This window comes from Oncorhynchus mykiss, chromosome 10 (genome assembly GCF_013265735.2).
Source record: "Oncorhynchus mykiss isolate Arlee chromosome 10, USDA_OmykA_1.1, whole genome shotgun sequence".
Taxonomy (NCBI): domain Eukaryota; kingdom Metazoa; phylum Chordata; class Actinopteri; order Salmoniformes; family Salmonidae; genus Oncorhynchus; species Oncorhynchus mykiss.
This window is the reverse complement of record NC_048574.1, coordinates 23,510,654-23,529,824: the sequence shown is the minus strand read 5'-3', so window position 1 is coordinate 23,529,824 and position 19,171 is coordinate 23,510,654. Positions and strand designations below refer to the sequence as shown.

At 42.8% G+C, this 19,171-nt stretch overlaps 1 long non-coding RNA gene across 1 annotated transcript in view; it reads right to left on the bottom strand.

Moving 5' to 3' along the window:
* Positions 1-8,970, bottom strand: part of LOC118936919 — a 37,087-nt gene extending 28,117 nt beyond the window's left edge. Inside the window, exon 1 of the long non-coding RNA XR_005034349.1 lies at positions 8,595-8,970. This is a non-coding gene — a long non-coding RNA (uncharacterized LOC118936919). The remainder of the gene's footprint in view (positions 1-8,594) is intronic.
* Between the last annotated feature and the right edge of the window lie 10,201 nt (positions 8,971-19,171).

The following is a 19,171-nucleotide window of genomic DNA, read 5'->3' as shown; positions in this document are numbered from 1 at the left end:
TCCCCTCGACTCACCATTTGTGTGTTCACACGCACTTATGCCATATACACAAGTGTCTCAAAGCTGAGGGAGTGAAAATGATGATGGGTGTAGGGGCTAATTAGACCCTCGGACAACCGCTTTGACCGAGCCAACAATGCTGCCGGCATCAGAGCGAAATGGAATCCCATAAGGCATCGTGTTATTTTTGAGTTTCACACTAAAGAATGGAGAGGAATTAATGTTTAACTATTCCTGAGGTTTATATCTTGTAAAACGACGGGGGGGGGTTTGTTCATTTGAATTTCATGCTGATTTGTATTATTTAAAAGTGGAACATGAATTCATTCAAGTTAGGGGTGTGTCCCGAAGTTAATGGGTTATTGATACCCTCGCCACTCTCTGGAAGTCAACCTCGGAGTTTCATCAGCAACACGTGACAACGGAGGGCCTTCCGAGCGAGTTGTTAGGGGCGAAGGAGTGGTTTGGGATTCACTACCTGTCTCGTCATTCTCCCTCAACCTGACAGAACATGGATTGTGTCCCGACGACCATTCAAGGCAGAGCTTATATGACACCACTGCTGAACATGAGACCTGGTCCTAGAACTGTATGTGCTGTAGCCACAATAGTGTCAGGAGTTGGCTAAAGCACAGAAACGAGCTACAGATAGGACTAGGCTAGTGAACTAGCAAGACAAAGAGAGGATTTCCCAGACAGAGAATAAGCCTAGTCCTGTACTATAAAACAAGCTGTTCTTATGACAGGACTAGACTTAACCATGTATTTGGGAAAATGGCAATTCTGTGCAAATGCTTGGTTCTTGTGGAATGGATGAATAGTATTTTGACCCAGGTTTCTTATATGCGGGCTGGAAGCTTCCCGAGCGTCACTGCATCATGTTGTGTTAAGTCACAATGGCAAGGGAGTAGAGAACTGTCTGTTCGTGACAAGTGTGTGGGCCAAGCTAGATTACTGGGGGTTGTCGTATTCCCTCAGTGTGGGTACTCGCATACGCTCAGGAGTATGGAGTCATGTACTCTCTCTCTGTGTTTGTGTGTGTGTGTCTGAGTATACATACTTTTGAATATATATATATATAATGTATATATATGTGGACACCGCTTCAACTTAGTGGATTCGGCTATTTCAGCCACACCCGTTGCTGACAGGTGTATAAAATTGATCACACATCCATGCAATCTCCATAGACAAACATTGGCAGTACAATGGCATTACTGAAGAGCTCAGTGACTTTCAACGTGGCACTGTCATAGAATGCCACCTTTCCAATAAGTCAGTTCGTCATATTTCTGCCCTGCTAGAGCTTCCCTGGTCAACTGCAAGTGCAGTTATTGTGAAGTGGAAATGTCTCGGGGGCAACAACGGCTCAGCTGTGAAGTGGTAGGCCACACAAGCTCACAGACCGGGCCTGCCGAGTGCTGAAGCGCGTAGCACATAAAAATCGTCTGTCCTCGGTTGCAACACTCCAAACGGCCTCTGGAAGCAACGTCAGCACAAGAACTGTTCATTGGGAGCTTCATTAAATGGGCTTCCATGACCGAGCAGCCGCACACAAGCCTAAGATCACTATGCGCAATGCCAAGCATCAGCTGGAGTGGTGTAAAGCTTGCCGCCATTGGACTTTGGAGCAGTGGAAATGCGTTTTCTGAGTGATGAATCACACTTCACCATCTGGCAGTCCGACGGACAAATCTGGGTTTGGCGGTTGCCAGGATAACGCTGCCTGCCGGATGCATAGTGCCAACTGTAAACTTCGGTGGAGGAGGAATAATGGTCTGGGGCTGTTTTTCATGGTTCGGGCTAGGCCCCTCAGTTATAGTGAAGAGAAATCTTAACGATACAGCATACAATGACATTCTAGATAATTCTGTGCTTCCAACTTTGTGGCAACAGTTTGGGGAAGGCCCTATCCTGTTTCAACATGACATTGCCTCCGTGCACAAAGCGAGGTCCATACAGAAAATGATTTGTCAAGATCTGTGTGGAAGAACTTAATCGAACACCTTTGGGATGAATTGGAACGGCGACTGCGAGCCATGTCTAATCGCCCAACATCAGTGCCCGACCTCAATAATGTTCTTGTGGCTGAATGGAAGCAAGTCCCCACAGCATTGTTCCAACATCTAGTGGAAAGCCTTCCCAGAAGAGTGGAGGCTGTTATTGCAGCAAAGAGGGGACCAACTCCATATTAATGCCCATGATTTTGGAATGAGATGTTCGACGAGCAGGTGTCCACATACTTTTGGTCATGTAGTGTACATGACGGTTCAAGGAAGGTAAAGTGCACTGGAAGGGATGTCACTTCTGAACAGCCATAGTGTACTAAGCCTCCTTTACCTGCTCTCATAGAAATTATACACTGCGTAACAGAAGCCTCTGGAAAAGTATATCTCGTCAGTCTCTCTCCCTTAAGGGAAAAACACGTTTTTATTTACCCCATAAATTCTCAGATAGCTTGTTACTGTATCAGGGAACAGCACAACAGAAGACTCCGGAAAATTATCCCAATGTGAAATTATTCCTCAGCATAATCCTGCTTTCCTTGTATGGAATCCACTGATATCAAATCCATTGATAAATGAAAGAAGTAGATAGGTTTCAACAATAGTGCCGTTAGTTGTCAGGGGCTTTCAGATCCGTGGTCACAATGGAGAGTAGACCAGGGTCATGCTCATTAGGACAAGCAATGGAAAATGATTGAAAACAAAAAATGTGAGTTTCCTATTGGAGAAGTCCAGGTAGTTGCTCCCTGTTTTAGTCTGTTTTCTTCCCTTTGGTACCTAATGAACACAACCTAAAAAAGGAAGCCATTTCCGACTATTAGGATGTGGCCACTGTGTTAGAGAGGTGGAGGTATTTTCTCTGTTTACACTCCCACCCATAACACAGAAACACACACACACACACACATTTCCCACCCCATCCCACACACTCCCCAGCCCTGGGCCGATTCCTTTACAAAGCTGCTACAAGATGCAGTGTGCTGTCACCAGTCCAAGATGAATGGATGGTTCCTAACTCACTCGCCTATATTACTGGATGAGCCACCACTAATTGGAGTTTATTTAGGAAGGGATCTTTAAAGGCAAAAAATGCTGAGCCACAGAAACATGTAAGAGGGAAAAGATGGGACTGTAGACAAATTGAAGGGGCGATAGTTAGACACAAAGAGAGAGAGCGGAAGGAGAGAGAGAGGGGGGGCTGAGATACAGAGCGTACAGTACAGAACAAGAGATAGAGGGGAGGAAAGTCAGACAGAGAGGGAGCGAGAGGAGAGGACAGAGACAGAAATTGAGAGAGCGGGAGAGAGAAAAAAAGAGGGAGGAAGGGGATTGGCCAGTTTAAAGCAGTGAGATTACCTCGTGAAAGCCTAAAGAAGGGAATATGGGGCAGAATGTGATAACATCTCTCTTGTGACCTCAAACCAAGGAGAAAAAGGCCTATGAAATAGAAATGTGAACACTCCCCTCATCTCTCTTAACACCAGCAGAGCGCTACATTTGTAACAACAGAGAGTAGGTCTATTTATTTTGAACATTGTAGATAACTCATTATATTTCTGACTATGTTGAGAGATGCCTTTGGATAGGATATAGTACCATGAATATTGCAATAAGGTGGACTTTATTGTCAGTGGTAATTCCATCAATCAGTCTTCAACTCTATTTTTGCAATGATAACAAATACATTGATCTCTAACTCATTCATCACACCAAGTGAAGCCAAAACAACAGTATATAGCAGGGATCATCAACTATTGTAGATTCAGCCGCAGGCCGATTTTGTCTTGAGAGGATGCTCGGGGGGATGGAACATAATTACAAATAATCTGTAGACTGTAAGAAGCCCAAACACATATAATATTTGACTAAAACATGATCATTTCAAACCTTGCTTACATTTGTATACAATCACATTAGTGATGCGCGGGTTGACTCATAACCCGCAGTCCCCTCGGTTATATCTGTGGGTGGTAAAAGAGAATGATAGCCGTGCCGGCTATGTTATGTGTGATGATTGTAAGGCACCATACAAATTCGACAGTCACAAGACTGGGACTTAAAATACAGTGGCTTGCGAAAGTATTCACCCCCTTGGCATTTTTCATATTTTATTGGCTTACAACCTGGAATTAAAATAGATTTGGGCGGGGGGGGTTGTTTAATTTGAATTACACAACATGCCTACCACTTTGAAGATGCAAAATATTTTGTGAAATAAACAAGAAATAAGACAAAAAAACTGAACTTGAGCATGCATAACTATTTACCTCCCCCCAAAGTCAATATTCAGTAGAGCCACCTTTTGCAGCAATTACATCTGCATCTCTTGGGGTATGTCTCTGTAAGCTTGGCACATCTAGCCACTGGGATTTTTGCCCATTCTTCAGGGCAAAACTGCTCCAGCTCCTTCAAGTTGGATGGGTTCCGCTGGTGTACAGCAATCTTTAAGTCATACCACAGATTCTCAATTGGATTGAGGTCTGGGCTTTGACTAGGCCATTCCAAGACATTTAAATGTTTCCCCTTAAACCACTCGAGTGTTGCTTTAGCAGTATGCTTAGGGTCATTGTCCTGCTGGAAGGTGAACCTCCGTCCCAGTCTCAAATGTCTTGAAGACTGAAACAGGTTTCCCGCAAGAATTTCTCTGCATTTAGCGCCATCCATCATTCCTTCAATTCTGACCAGTTTCACAGTCCCTGCCGATGAAAAATATTGGGGTCTCGGGGTGAAAAAATCTCAATTTTAGTCTCATCTGACCAGAGTACCTTCTTCCATATGTTTGGGGAGTCTCCCACATGCCTTTTGGCGAACACCAAACATGTTCGCCTATTCTTTTCTGGCCACTCTTCCGTAAAGCCCAGCTCTGTGGAGTGCATGGCTTAAAGTGGTCCTATGGAAAGATACTCCAATCTCCGCTGTGGAGCTTTGCCGCTCCTTCAGGGTTATCTTTGATCTCTTTGTTTCCTCTCTGATTAATGCCCTCCTTGCCTGGTCCGTGAGTTTTGGTGGGCGGTACTCTCTTGGCAGGTTTGTTGTGGTGCCATGTTCTTTCCATTTTTTAATAATGTTTTTAATGGTGCTCCGTGGGATGTTCACAGTTTCAGATATTTTTTATAACCCAACCCTGCTCTGTACTTCTCCACAACTTTGTCCCTGACCTGTTTGGAGAGCTCCTTGGTCTTCATAGTACCACTTGCTTGGTGGTGTCCCTTGCTTAGATCATGTGACACTTAGATTGCACACAGGTGGACTTTATTTAACTAATTATGTGACTTCTGAAGGTAATTGGTTGCACCATATCTTATTTAGGGGCTTCATAGCAAAGGGGGTGAATACATATGCACGCACCAGTATTTTTATTTTATTTCACTTCACCAATTCGGACTATATTGTGTATGTTCATTACATGAAATCCAAATAAAATCCATTTAAGTTACAGGTGGTAATGCAACAAAATAGGAAAAAACGCGAAGGGGGCTGTATACTTTTACAAGGGACTGTAGGCCAGCTCAGATGGGTTAAATGGAAACTGAAATTTGGACACTGACTGTAGGCCTATAACTTCTCACATATCCTTAAACTTAACTCCTGCAGAATTAAGCATTTCTTGCAGTGAAATTATATACCAAATGTAGGCAAAATAGTTACTTGGGAACAGGAGTGGAGAAACATGATTGTGTGTTGATTTATTTCAGCATCTTGACAGAATGCAAATGCACAGTTAGATAGCACATCTACAGAGGGTATCATTATAAGCATCATAAAAGCTGATAGTATTTCAACCACATCAAATATGCATCCAAGCCGAAATGAAATGTTATCAGAAAGATGTTTGGTCGATTTTACAGCTTTCTATTTCATTACAACCGGTCAAACTTATGTCATTTGGAAATTTTGCACAGACATTTTTTCCTGTTTAATTATTTTTCTTTGTTATTGCATTTTCTCCCCAGTCCCTAAACGGCTTTGCTTCACGAAAGAAACAGAGATGACAGAGAACATGACCAATGTCAACTAGATGGAAGCATTCATTCTATCGATGTATTACATTATTCTGGTGAGCAAGGGTTTATTTAGTATTTTAGGGCAACATATAATGACAGAGAATCTGCATTTTTATAATTATAGACAAGTTGACTAATAAAACAAAGCCTATCAAAATGCAAATGCAAAAATCAGGCCCCAAAAAAGTCCTGCACCCCCTGTCAAAAAATGATTACTCATTTTCTATATTAGCGGGTTAGGTGTGGGCCTCAGATTACATCATATCACATATAGTCGGGCGGTTACAGATGGGTTATTAGTAATTGCGGGCGGGTGCAGGTGAACAAACAGCTGACCCGTGCACCACTAGATCACGTATCTCTCTATTATGCGTGGGACTACTTGGGAGCAGATTTCCAAAATTAAAATAATTTGGGGCAAATTTCCTGGTGTTTGTACAGTCTTGTGTCCTGGCTACCAGTTGGGGATTCTAGTGTATAGAGTGCCTGATTCAAAGTTGGCAGAGTTAGCTTTTTGGGCTTCAAGCTCTTCTCCGAAAATAACAACTAGAAACCTCCACTCACCAGCTCCTCCCCCAATCCGAATTAAAGGGCTTCTTGATGTTTACTGCAGAGTTTTAGGAAGCAGTAATCTGGGGGATCATGGGTAGGGAGGTTAGGACTGGTAAGCCTGGGTTATGATCTATCACTTGGCAAATATCAGTGATCATAAAAACCTGTTGAAACATGCCTCCAAAAATGTGATTACACAGCTTTGGCATGGCTTTCTTTGGTTTGAGTGGGCCAATACCCTTGTTGGTCAGTAGCATGTGTTGACCCAGTTGATTCCAATTTAAACAGGGATATGCTGGTATTAGCTTAATCTTAGCCCAAATCAGCACCTAAACCAAAGGGGACTGATTTGAGTAGTGTTGGCCCATGTAGGGCTTGTATTCTAGGCTTCTTTGATAGACAGTATATGTGCCCTTAATATTACCATTGATAATCTCCAGCAGATTGGCGATAGGGCAGTTCGGGCAAATGCTTGATGGTTCAATCCATATTTAGGCTAGTGGATTGGTTTCATGCGAGAGAGAACCTGTTTGCCGGTGTGTCAGAAATGCCTGGGCCGATTTCTGGTCCCAGTTCGCTCCTGATCATTTATACTGTATCACACGTTATTTGAGGAATCATCACAACTGAGGAATTATACATTCTAATGGAGTGATGAAAAACAGCAGGGTATCTACTGTATATGAAAGAACACCGGCCGTGTTGCCCTTAGGTATAAATACATGTTTCTCCAAATCAATTCATTGTTTTCTAGACAATTAAAGTGCTACGATAAAATGTAAAATGTTACCCCTTTGAACAATTAAAGACACATTTACATACATCTTAGGGTGGACCTTTTCTAATGCATGTTCTATTTAGTGAACCACCAAATCTCATAGTGATCATGACAGTAATAATTTGAGCTAGCAATTTGATACATTTATCCATTTCTTCTGCTGTTGAACACAATTATTACCACTGCTTGTGAATGAAGGATCAATAATTAATACCTGAAAGAGGCTTTAAGCTTTCTGTTTCGGATGGGGAAGTTAACCTAATGTCAAGCTGTCGTGGGACTTTATTGGATCTTTGTATCCAAGTGCGGGACAAAGTGATGTCTGTGACTACTTTTGGCAGGGATTTGACCTCCCGCTGCTCTGAAGGCAACACATTGTCAATTGTTTATAATATCTCTATCTAATCTGTTTGAACAGGAGGAAATTCAAAATCTGCACAGACGATTGGTATTCTCTCCAGTCAGCTAGAAGTATTTGTGTGTCAGTATCCCCCCTTTTTAAACATTGGCGCAGTAACCATAAGGGATAACTGAAGTATGCATAAAATGCATCTGATTTTGATGTTACCCCTGGTCATAACAGGCCAATGTTGAGTCTCAGGGTAACAGATATCAAACACTGTACATAGGTCTTCTATATGTATGTATTCCTATGTTCCTGCCTGTCAAAGCCTATTTAATTCCTCCCTCCTTCATCACTACAGCAGTGTAATTGCTTGGCTGTGCCAGCAGAGGATGTATGAAATGCTGCATAGCATTTCCAATGATTTCATCACTGCCACAGAGAACAGGCAGTGCAAAGGAATGGTCAGTGGATAGGTCTATAGTGGGGCTGAATTCAAGGGGCTGCAGTGCACGAACAAGCTCACTTTACAGGCAAAGTGAATTGGCCTCACTGCCAGAACAAGCGTGTTAAGTGTGAATTATCAGAGTATTTATAATAGATAAAAAAAATAGCTGCAGTTTCATTGGTCCAGAAATGTTGGATATTGGATAAGTGAAGTTTTTCCAACTTGCTGTAGCTGTTTGAATACTTGAGAAACTGAACCCTGAAGCAAAAATGCATCAGCTTCAATAAGAGTTGTTGTATACTTTGTATATGTGTTGGTATATTTTCTTTCATCATCTATCAAGATGTTTTTTATTTTGCTATATTGAAATAATTTCATGGTACATTTACTGTAAAAAATCATATGACTGGATACACATTTTAGTTATCTTACACTACAAATTGCTACACTTATCTAACCTTACCTCAACATATCCTAGATGGAATTGGATAATTCTCCTCCACAGTGAGAAACCAAGGCTGCATTTAGAGAAGCAGCCCAATGCTGATCTTTTTTTTCTTCTCACTAATTGGTCTTTTGACCAATCATACCAGCTCTGAAAAAGAACTGATGTGATTGGTCAAAATACCAATTAGTGGAAAAAAATCAAATTGGTTTGACTGTCTAAACACAGCCTAATTGTATGTGTGGGCCTATTTCTGAAACAGTCTCCTATGGATTTACAATTAATAAATTACTGGACACTCCCCCTCCTTCCCCTCGTGTTATTGGGCCATATACAGTACCTGTCAAAAGTTTGGACACCTACTCATTCCAGGGTTTTTCATTATTTGTACTATTTTCTACATTATAGAACAATAGCGAAGACATAAAAACTATGAAATAACACATAGGGAATCATGTAGTAACCAAAACAATGTCAAACAAATCAAAATATATTTCATATTTGAGATTCTTCAAAGTAGCCACTGTTATTCTACAGTGTAGAAAATAATAAAAATAAAGAAAAACCCTTGAATGGGTAGGTGTGTCCAAACTTTTGACTGGTACTGTATGTCTCCATGGAGATAAGATACCTTTTCTCTGCTCATTTTAAGGGTAATGAGCCATCCAATGTGATAGCCATGGCATTAGATGGTATTTTCCCCAAGATGGACTTTCTCCGCTCACCTTTAGGCTTTAAGCATAACAATACGTCCAGGCTCTGCCATGTCTAACCGCTTCTCCGCTCATACCATATTATCTATACCCTTGAAACTGAAGAAGCGCGTAATATTGCCATTTCCTTGTTGCTTGTTTTGAATAATGCTGACACCTATTCATTCCCCAACAGCCCTGCTCTTTAGAAATGGCCATGCAGTGCTATGCCCCCGAGCATAGGATTACCTGTCTTCAATTTCTTTCTAACTACAATTTGTCGGGTTCTTGAGTTGATTTGTAATGACATACAATGTCATTGGAGAGCTCTTTATGACAAACCATGATTCAGTATGGAAGGGAGTAGAATACATAAGGTAGTTATCCCCTCACAGGAAGACACACTGGACTTGGCTGTTTTGAGAAAACCTTACACTGTCATTGTGCCTCAATGGGGGAAAACAACTCTTTAGCTACTGGTTCATTTTATCTCACCATCGAGCATGAAATCCTTTGGATGGACAATTCACAGAGCATGTAAAGAGCCATCCCAAATGAAGTTGCCCGTTAGTCGTACTACAAATAATGTTCGGCCTTGATGGTCCAGTCCTGGCAGTATTTTTCCACTGCTGATTAATTCCAGCACTTCGTTTTTTTGTCTTTCTAGGCCTCGGCAATAGAGATAGTGCCAAAGTCTCTCAAAAGGGAGCAGCCCAGGCCCTTATTTAGGACATGGGACTAAGAAGACACCCTTGGAGCAGTCCATTCCAACAGTCTTTTGGAATTGAAACTTGCCAAAAGATCAGATTTTACACAAGCTCTTACTCACAGACCTGTCATTTGAGGACCCTTTATAAGACCTTACTCTGCCACTTGGTTGGTTATACTCCACTGAGTGCAATTTGGAGAGACTGTTGGAAGTACAGCCTACATTTCCAATACAGTACATACACTAGCATCAGAGTTGAGCTCTTTGGATTGAAATGCAATGTTTTACATACCACATCCTTTCCTTACACTTTCAAACCAACAGTGGATGGTGATATCTATCAAAATGTGTGTACACTCTAACTCCATGTAATCACAGAAGAGCAGCACTCAATGTCGACTATTGCCACTCAAATCCATCTCTTCAGACACAGGCATAACTTGGAACGAAACAGGCGTCATGTGGCTCTCTCTGTCCCACTTGCAGTAGTTGTTTTTAAAGATATTGAAATGATTACCTCTCATGCTATAATTAGTCGATCCCCCTCGCTTTTTCTGCAATTTGACCTTGTGTTCAAAACACCTAGTGTTCAAAGTACATTAATAGATGTGTTTTCAGTTAGTGTGTTCAACGTGTTAGCCGTGGTTCTTCTATGGAGCAGGCACGCCACCTCACGTGTGTGTTCATTTTGTTTTCTCTCACCAAGAAACAGGGAAAGCTTGTTGGGATTAGAGATCTGTCTCGTTTCAGTGGTGACATTTCTCAACCACGGCGAAGCCAAAGCTGCCAATTCATTCGAAGATGGCTGATAAACTGAACTCAGGACGATCGTTCATGCCTAACGTTGTTGCTTAAATAGAATACTCTGGCCCAGAATTCACTACAGTTTAAACATTTTGACTTCACATTTAGGTCTGGACTTTTTATTAACAGTACCAAAACGAAGTTTCTCAACCAGGAGTCAAAGGGTCTGGTTTACTGTTGTTGACAATGTTCATCGTTTTACTATTTCATTATTTTGGAGATTGCACCCTGAAAATCTTAAAATGGCTCATAGATTATTATATATGATGTGTTCACCTCATTTGCTGAAGTTGTCCTAATATAGACACTGTGAACTTGGTTCCCATTTCAAATCATCCACCAATATTTTACAACTTATGCTGAGTGCTGATACATGTCAGTTGATGCGAGTGGTATTTGGTGCCAGTCTGAGCCAGGAGGTTGGATCTCACACTGTTGACTGGGTGGTTGGAGGTGTGAGCACCAAGAGAAAGGTTGCAGCTGGCCATGTGGCGCTGACATACTGTCGACAGACTGAGTCGTGTACCAGTAGGCCTATGTGTTACTGACAAGAGCGTGATGTGCACAATAAGAGATGAACATACAGTGCATTTGGAAAGTATTCAGACCCCTCCACTTTTTTCACATTTTGTTACGTTAGTCTTATTCTAAAATGAATTCAATTGTTTTTTTCCCACCTCATCAATCTACACACAATATCCCATAATGACAAAGCAAAAACAGTTTTTTTTTGCAAATGTAAAAAAAAAAGAGGCATTTACATAAGTATTCAGACTTTGTCTGTACTTTGTTGAATCACCTTTGGCAGTGTGTACATCCTTGTGGTATGATGCTACAAGCTTGGAACACCTGTATTTGCAGAGTTTCTTTTTCATTCTTCTCTGCAGATCCTTTCAAGCTTTGTCAGGTTGGATGGGAAGTGGCGCTGTACAGCTATTTTCAGGTCTCTCTAGAGATGTTAGATCGGGTTCAAGTCTGGGCTCTGGCTGGGCCACTCAAGGACATTCAGAGACTTATCCCGAAGCAACTCCTGCGTTGTCTTGGCTGTGTGCTTAGGGTCCTTGTCCTGTTGGAAGGTGAACCTTCAACACAGTCTTATGTCCTGAGCGCTCTGGAGCAGGTTTTCATCAAGGATTTCTCTGCTCAATTTATCTTTCCCTCAATCCTGACCAGTCTCCCATTCCCTGCTGCTGAAAAACATCCCCACAGCATGATGCTGCCACCACCATGCTGCTTCACCGTAGGGAGGGTATTTAAAAGAATTACAATTATTATTTAACGAGGCAAGTCAGTTAAGAACACATTTCTAATGATTTTATCACTGCCACAGAGAACAGGCAGTGCAAAGGTCTATACTGGGGCTGAATTCAAGGGACTGCAGTGCAAGAACAAGCCTACCCTGGCAACACTTGGCCAATTGTGCACTACCCTATGGGAATCCCAACCACAGCCGGATGTGAGGCAGTCTGGATTTGAACCAGGGACTGCAGTGACACCTTTTTTCACTGAGATGCAGTGCCTTAGACCGCTGTGCCACTCGGGAGCCCTGAGTGTTGGGCTCCTGGTATTGACCAGGTGATGAGGGGTGTTTGGTTTCCTCCAGACGTGATGCTTGGAATTCAGGCCAAAGAGTTCAATCTTGGTTTCATCCGACCAAAGAATCTTGTTTATCAGGGTATGAGAGTCCTATAGGTGCCTTTTGGCTAACTCCAACCGTGCTGTCATGTGCCTTTTACTGAGGAGTGCCTTCCGTCTGGCCACTCTACCATAAAGGCTTGATTGTTGGAGTGCTGCAGAGATGGTTGTCCTTCTGGAAGGTTCTCCCATCTCCACAGAGAATCTCTGGAGCTCTGAAAAAGGCCCTTCTCCCCCGATTGCTCAATTTGGCTAGGCGGCCAGCTCTAGAGTCTTGGTGGTTGCAAACTTCTTCCATTTAAGAATGATGGAGGCCACTGTGTTCTTGGGGACCTTCAATGCTGCAGACATGTTTCGGTTCCCTTCCCCAGATCTGTGCCTCGACACAATCCTGTCTCGGAGCTCTACGGACAATTGCTTCGACCTCCTGGCTTGGTTTTTGCTCTGACATGCACTGTAAACTGTGGGACCTTATATAGACAGTTGTGTGCCTTTCCAAATCATGTCCAACCAATTGAATAAACCACAAGTGGACTCCAATCAAGTTGTAGGAACATCTTAAGGACAATCAATGGAAACAGGCTGCACCTCAGCTCAATTTCGAGTCTCAAAGCAAAAAGTCTGAATACTTATGTAAATAAGGTATCTGTTCTTTTATTTTTTTCATTACATTTGCAAACATTTAAAAAAAACTGTTTTCGCTTTGTCATTATGGGCTATTGTGTGTAGATGGATAAGGATACTGTTTTATTTCATCCATTTTAGAATAAGGCTGTAACGTAGCAAAATGTTGAAAAAGTAAAGGGGTCTGAATACTTTCTGAACGCACTGTAGAATGATGGGAGAATGTCCTTTAACTCGTGGGACGGCCTTTCCCCCATATTTGCTGGTTAGTGATTCAAGGAGAGGGACTGGACAAAGGTTCAAGCATGTTGCTTTCACCTATCAGATACCCTTCAGATTAGTGATCATGACGGAAAGGATTACAAGATAACTATTCATGACTTAAGTAATTTAAGGTAACATGGGCTATCCAAATAAAGCGTTACTGCATTTAATGATAGGCTGTGACAAAAGGACTATAGGAAACATTTCACCTATGAAGCACATGACTTCATCTGCTTCTATTTTGAACACATGATTCTTTCTGAGGGACTGTGTAGGATTAGTGTTGACTCTCTGAGTGCAGTGGGGAGAGTACGATAACGTACCTGCTAGAGACTGGTTGTGTTGGCCCCTTTGTCAGTGGCAGTCAGGACAATAAAAGCTGCACCATGAGTGGCAATGCAGGACATTCATGTTGACTGGAACCACTCCCTGGGGACATCGCTACCTCACAGCCCGAGTCCACAGCACAGTGCAATGGAACCACACACGCATTAACCTCTCTTTCATATCGTCTGAGATCCCCAAGGATTGGAAAGCTGCCACAGTCATCCCCCTCTTCAAAGGGGGAGACACCCTGGACCCAAACTGTTACAGACCTATATCTATCCTGCCCTGCCTATCCAAGGTCTTCGAAAGCCAAGTCAACAAACAGGTCACTGACCATCTCGAATCCCACCATACCTTCTCCGCTGTGCAATCTGGTTTCCGAGCCGGTCACGGGTGCACCTCAGCCACGCTCAAGGTACTAAACGATATCATAACCGCTATTGATAAAAGACAGTAGTGTGCATCCGTCTTCATCGACCTTGCCAAGGCTTTCGACTCTGTCAATCACCATATTCTTATCGGCAGACTCAGTAGCCTCGGTTTTTCTGATGATTGGCTTGCCTGGTTCACCAACTCCTTTGCAGACAGAGTTCAGTGTGTCAAATCGGAGGGCATGCTGTCCGGTCCTCTGGCAGTCTCTATGGGGGTGCCACAGGGTTCAATTCTCGGGCCGACTCTTTTCTCTATATATATCAATGATGTTGCTCTTGCTGCGGGCGATTCCCTGATCCACCTCTACGCAGACGACACCATTCTGCATACTTCCGGCCCGTCCTTGGACACTGTGCTATCTAACCTCCAAACGAGCTTCAATGCCATACAACACTCCTTCCGTGGCCTCCAACTGCTCTTGAACGCTAGTAAAACCAAATGCATGCTTTTCAACCGTTCGCTGGCTGCACCCGCACGCCCGACTAGCATCACCACCCTGGATGGTTCCGACCTAGAATATGTGGACATCTATAAGTACCTAGGTGTCTGGCTAGACAGTAAACTCTCCTTCCAGACTCATATCAAACACCTCCAATCTAAAATCAAATCTAGAGTCGGCTTTCTATTCCGCAACAAAGCCTCCTTCACTCACGCCGCCAAACTTACCCTATTAAAACTGACTATCCTACCGATCCTCGACTTCGGCGATGTCATCTACAAAATAACTTCCAACACTCTACTCAGCAAACTGGATGCAGTTTATCACAGTGCCATCCGTTTTGTTACTAAAGCACCTTATACCATCCACCACTGCGACCTGTATGCTCTAGTCGGCTGGCCCTCGCTACCTATTCGTCGCCAGACCCACTGGCTCCAGGTCATCTACAAGTCCATGCTAGGTAAAGCTCCGCCTTATCTCAGTTCACTGGTCACGATGGCAACACCCACCCGTAGCACGCGCTCCAGCAGGTGTATCTCACTGATCATCCCTAAAGCCAACACCTCATTTGGCCGCCTTTCGTTCCAGTTCTCTGCTGCCTGTGACTGGAACGAATTGCAAAAATTGTTGAAGTTGGAGACTTTTATCTCCCTCACCAACTTCAAACATCTGCTATCTGAGCAGCTAACCGATCGCTGCAGCTGTACATAGTCCATCGGTAAAGAGCCCACCCAATTTTACCTACCTCATCCCCATACTGTTTATATTTATATACTTTTCTGCTCTTTTGCACACCAATATCTCTAACTGTACATAACCATCTGATCACTTATCACTCCAGTGTTAATCTGCAAAATTGTAATTATTCGCCTACCTCCTCATGCCTTTTGCACACAATGTATATAGACTCTCTTTTTTTTCTACTGTGTTATTGACATGTTAATTGTTTACTCCATGTGTAACTCTGTGTTGTTGTCTGTTCACACTGCTATGCTTTATCTTGGCCAGGTCGCAGTTGCAAATGAGAACTTGTTCTTAACTAGCCTACCTGGTTAAATAAAGGTTAAATAAAATGTTAAAAAGTGTGTACATAAAACGTATTCAACACATCTGTAAAACCCCAATGAGGACATCGACCTACCAAGCAAGTTTTCATAAATCATTGGGTCCAGTGTAAGAAAAAAGTCAGAGTAATCTGAAATAGGGGCATAATTCATGTTCAAATTTACAAAACATAAATAGGCATTTTTTTTATTCATTTTTATTTCACCTTTTATTTAACCAGGTAGGCTAGTTGAGAACAAGTTATCATTTGCAACTGCGACCTGGCCAAGATAAAGCATAGCAATTTGATACATACAACAACACAGAGTTACACTTGGAATAAACAAAACATAGTCAATAATACAGCAGAGCAAAAGAAAACAACAAGTCTATATACAGTGAGTGCAAATGAGGTAAGATAAGGGAGTTAAGGCAATAAATAGGCCATGGTGGCGAAGTAATTACAATATAGCAATGAAACACTGGAATGGTAGATGTGCAGAAGATGAATGTGCAAGTAGAGATACAAAGGAGCAAGATAAATAAATACTGTATGGGGATGAGGTACAGTGCCTTGCGAAAGTATTCGGCCCCCTTGAACTTTGCGACCTTTTTCCACATTTCAGGATTCAAACAAAGATATAAAACTGTATTTTTTTGTGAAGAATCAACAACAAGTGGGACACAATCATGAAGTGGAACGACATTTATTGGATATTTCAAACTTTTTTAACAAATCAAAAACAGAAAAATTGGGCGTGCAAAATTATTCAGCCCCTTTACTTTCAGTGCAGCAAACTCTCTCCAGAAGTTCAGTGAGGATCTCTGAATGATCCAATGTTGACCTAAATGACTAATGATGATAAATACAATCCACCTGTGTGTAATCAAGTCTCCGTATAAATGCACCTGCACTGTGATAGTCTCAGAGGTCCGTTAAAAGCGCAGAGAGCATCATGAAGAACAAGGAACACACCAGGCAGGTCCGAGATACTGTTGTGAAGAAGTTTAAAGCCGGATTTGGATACAAAAATATTTCCCAAGCTTTAAACATCCCAAGGAGCACTGTGCAAGCGATAATATTGAACTGGAAGGAGTATCAGACCACTGCAAATCTACCAAGACCTGGCCGTCCCTCTAAACTTTCAGCTCATACAAGGAGAAGACTGATCAGAGATGCAGCCAGGAGGCCCATGATCACTCTGGATGAACTGCAGAGATCTACAGCTGAGGTGGGAGACTCTGTCCATAGGACAACAATCAGTCGTATATTGCACAAATCTGGCCTTTATGGAAGAGTGGCAAGAAGAAAGCCATTTCTTAAAGATATCCATAAAAAGTGTTGTTTAAAGTTTGCTACAAGCCACCTGGGAGACACACCAAACATGTGGAAGAAGGTGCTCTGGTCAGATGAAACCAAAATTGAACTTTTTGGCAACAATGCAAAACGTTATGTTTGGCGTAAAAGCAACACAGCTCATCACCCTGAACACACCATCCCCACTGTCAAACATGGTGGTGGCAGCATCATGGTTTGGGCCTGCTTTTCTTCAGCAGGGACAGGGAAGATGGTTAAAATTGATGGGAAGATGGATGGAGCCAAATACAGGACCATTCTGGAAGAAAACCTGATGGAGTCTGCAAAAGACCTGAGACTGGGACGGAGATTTGTCTTCCAACAAGACAATGATCCAAAACATAAAGCAAAATCTACAATGGAATGGTTCAAAAATAAACATATCCAGGTGTTAGAATGGCCAAGTCAAAGTCCAGACCTGAATCCAATCGAGAATCTGTGGAAAGAACTGAAAACTGCTGTTCACAAATGCTCTCCATCCAACCTCACTGAGCTCGAGCTGTTTTGCAAGGAGGAATGGGAAAAAATGTCAGTCTCTCGATGTGCAAAACTGATAGAGACATACCCCAAGCGACTTACAGCTGTAATCGCAGCAAAAGGTGGCGCTACAAAGTATTAACTTAAGGGGGCTGAATCATTTTGCACGCCCAATTTTTCAGTTTTTGATTTGTTAAAAAAGTTTGAAATATCCAATAAAATTCATTCCACTTCATGATTGTGTCCCACTTGTTGTTGATTCTTCACAAAAAAATACAGTTTTATATCTTCATGTTTGAAGCCTGAAATGTGGCAAAAGGTCGCAAAGTTCAAGGGGGCCGAATACTTTCGCAAGGCACTGTAGATAGATAGATGGGCTGTTTACAGATGGGCTATGTACAGGTGCAGTGATCTGTGAGCTGCTCTGACAGCTGGTGCTTAAAGCTAGTGAGGGAGATATGAGTCTCCAGCTTCAGAGATTTTTGCAGTTCATTCCAGTCATTGGCAGCAGAGAACTGGAAGGAAAGATGACCAAAGGAGGAATTGGCTTTGGGGGTGACCAGTGAGATATACCTGCTGGAGCGCGTGCTACGAGTGGGTGCTGCTATGGTGACCAGTGCGCTGAGATAAGGCTGGGCTTTACCTAGCAAAGACTTATAGATGACCTGGAGCCAGTGGGTTTGGCGAGAGCATACAGGTCACAATGGTGGGTAGTGTATGGGGCTTTGGTGACAAAACGGATGGCAATGTGATAGGCTGCATCCCGTTTGTTGGGTAGAGTGTTGGAGGCTATTTTATAGATGACATCACCAAAGTCGAGGATCGGTAGGATGGACAGTTTTACGAGGGTATGTTTGGCAGCATGAGTGAAGGATGCTTTGTTGCAATATAGGAAGCCCAATTCTAGATTTAATTTTGGATTGGAGATGCTTAATGTGAGTCGAAGGAGAGTTTACAGTCTAACCAGACACCTAAGGTATTTGTAGTTGTCCACGTATTCTAAGTCAGAGCCGTCCAGAGTAGTGATGCTGGACGTGCAAGCAGTGATCGGTTGAATAGCATGCATTTAGTTTAACTTGCATTTAAGATCAGTTGGAGGCCACTGAAGGAGAGTTGTATGTCATTGAAGCTCGTCTGGAGGTTAGTTAACGCAGTGGCCAAAGAGGGGCCGGAAGTATACAGAATGGTGTCGTCTGCGTAGAGGTGTACCAGAGAATCACCAGCAGCAAGAGCAACATCATTGATGTATACAGAGAAGAGAGTTGGCCCGAGAAATGAACCCTGTGGCACCCCCATAGAGACTGCCAGAGGTCCGGACAACAGGCCCTCCGATTTGACACACTGAACTCTATCAGAGAAGTAGTTGGTAAACCAGACGAGGCAATCATTTGAGAAGCCAAGGCTGTCGGGTCTGCCAATAAGAATGCAGTGATTGATAGTCTAAAGCCTTGGTCTGGTCGATGAATACGGCTGCACAGTAATGTCTCTTATCGATGGCGGTTATGATGTCATTTAGGACCTTGAGCGTGGCTGAGGTGCACCCATGACCAGCTCTGAAACCAGACTGCATAGCGGAGAAGGTACGGTGGGATTCGAAATGGTCGGTAATCTGTTTGTTAACTTGGCTATCAAAGACCTTAGAAAGACAGGGTAGGATAGATATAGGTCTGTAGCAGTTTGGGTCTAGAGTGTACCCCCCTTTGAAGAGGGGGATGACCGGGGCAGCTTTCCAATCTTTGGGAATCTCAGACAATACGAAAGAGAGGCTAGTAATTGGGGTTGCAACAATTT